Below are 2,302 nucleotides of genomic sequence, written 5' to 3' on the forward strand. Positions count from 1 at the left end.
TACTGGTATATACTAGTATAACAAATATAACTTGCATTTGTTAGCAAGTTAGTAAGAAACAGATTGATATGTTATTTGGATATTGTGATCACCAAAAGAATGAAATGTCATTTCCTCTTTGTGTCTTCAGGTTCTGAGGTTTCTTATGGTGGGGTGAAATCGTTAACTTTTCTGTAGGCAATAATGTCATCCTCAGTGAAGGACAACAGATCAATCAACAGGTTTTTCATAGTGTTAAATTATGCCACAGCCTAAGAAATAAGGCAAGAAGATTCAAGATGAGATTTTTTTATTCAACTAAGTAGTAATGTAGCCATCCCTAAGTTTGACTTGATTGGAACAAAAGCATTGAAATACTTGTTGCACCTTGGTTATTATACCCAAATTAATGTTAATTGCCCACAAAAACTATCTCTGCATCCTAAATCCTTTTCACTGGCTTGCACTTTATGCTGTATGAGTGTTTGAATTTCAGTCTTGAGTGTAATCAAGGACAGATATTGCTAGTTACACTATCAATATGTCAGGGGCCAAGGAAGCAGCAGATGTCCTGGCTTTTTACACTGTCTTGTTCTGTTGATTACAAATTTAATTAGCTAATAAGGGTCAATATTTGATTGAATTAAAGTTCTAGTCTCTTACTTCTTCCTTGCTTCATTTATTGCCAGATCTAATCCACTATTTTCACCTGTGTTTATTTCTCTTTCTCTAGTATTTACCTCTTAAAATGATAATAACTAATAAGCAATCTGTCTGGGGTATTTGATATGTCTCAGGTATAAATCTTGTATTCATGATTCTTTTTTGGGGGGAGGGGCCTAGTTCTTTATTGACTTCAGAGCACCCTCAATGCAATTTTTTTTTTTTTTTTTTTTACAAAACCCATACACAATGAGCACTAAAACTGGATCCAGGCCCTACCCGACCCTGTAATAATTCTCCCAACTAAGGCAGGTTTATACAAAACACAAGAGGAAGAAAACTGAGGCAATGTGGTACTGAGTTGTGGGGTAGCTGGTTGGCAGAGGAGCAGTCAGTACTGGTGTTGGCCCATCATGCATCTTTCTCGTAAGTGCGAGTGTTAACCGCACTGCCGTGGGTGAGCGTCAGGATGAGTTTCCCATCATTTGGTTCCCGCACTAATGGCATCTCCTGTCTGTCTCACTTCTGCACATGGACAAGCTTGTCACCATCCAATGTCACCTGAGCTTCCTGTCATCTGTTGTGGTCTCATAGAACTCCACCCCCAGCTTGAAGCTGATCTCTGTGTGCTTGCAGGTGCTCAGTGTGGACAATAGAGCCACCTTTCTTCTCGATGATTGTGGTGGGTTTGGTCATATTGGCCACTTGCCTGGTAGCAAAACCCACACTGAGTGATTTCATGTAGTCATCGAATTCTTGTTTTGACTAGCTTCCATGTGCCCACGAATGAGTCCACCATGGTGAGACTGAGCGAGGCTGGTGAGCGGCGCGACAGCAAGCGTGCAGACTACTGGACCGGTGGAAATGGTGCTTTTTTATACTTGAAACTCTGTTAAAATGAAGAACACAGCAACTGTGTATTTTAGAATGTTATGAAAAATAAATTTCAGTATGCTTTTTAAATTTTTCATCATTCATGAGATAAATAATTAACAAGAATATTCATGAGAGAAATAACCACTCAGTTTATAGTTTTGATTTGGCTAACTAATCAAAATATCATATTGATTCACTCTTTTAATCTTTTCCTCTCCATGTTCTTTCATCAAACATTTCTTAGGTGGTCACTTCATTAATCATAGCTACAGAGTCAAAGACCTTTTGTGCTCTTGTCCACCATAATTTCCCGTATGCCTCTATAGTTTCTTGGGTCTCCATGCTGGAGCACTGTCTTTAGGGTACTCTGTTCTGACATCAGTATGCCCACTGCCAAGGTGACATCTGTCAGCACAGACCTTTATGTGCCAAGATGTTACTGACTGTAAACCACCAACAGGGTTCCCAGCCTCTAGCAGTTTGAGCAGTTCTCTCTGTGGCAAACATCCATAGCTATACCTGGCAAAACATTTTCATGGCCATTACAGGACAGGCTTCTTATTTAATTGAGATGCCCTGGAGAGCAGTGGTGCAGGTGGCTTCATTTGGTGTATAACAGGATGTGGCCAACTACACAGCCCTTTGAAATTCCTAAAACATGGTGCCTTCGTGAGCAGCTCACAGCACTAAATGAGTTGGAAGCTGCACACCATGCCATATACGTTAGAATGCCTTCAGTGCGATCTATTTCTTGGAGATTATGATCCATAATCATTGTTCATTT

The 2,302-nt window shown here is 40.0% G+C and overlaps 1 pseudogene; it reads right to left on the reverse strand.

The window, feature by feature from the left end:
* Positions 1-1,027: 1,027 nt before the first annotated feature.
* Positions 1,028-1,498, reverse strand: LOC121150640 (annotated as a pseudogene).
* Between the last annotated feature and the right edge of the window lie 804 nt (positions 1,499-2,302).

The sequence above is a fragment of the Ochotona curzoniae genome, unplaced genomic scaffold (genome assembly GCF_017591425.1).
Source record: "Ochotona curzoniae isolate NIBS_2020 unplaced genomic scaffold, NIBS_Ocur_1.0 contig_2210, whole genome shotgun sequence".
Taxonomy (NCBI): Eukaryota; Metazoa; Chordata; class Mammalia; order Lagomorpha; family Ochotonidae; genus Ochotona; species Ochotona curzoniae.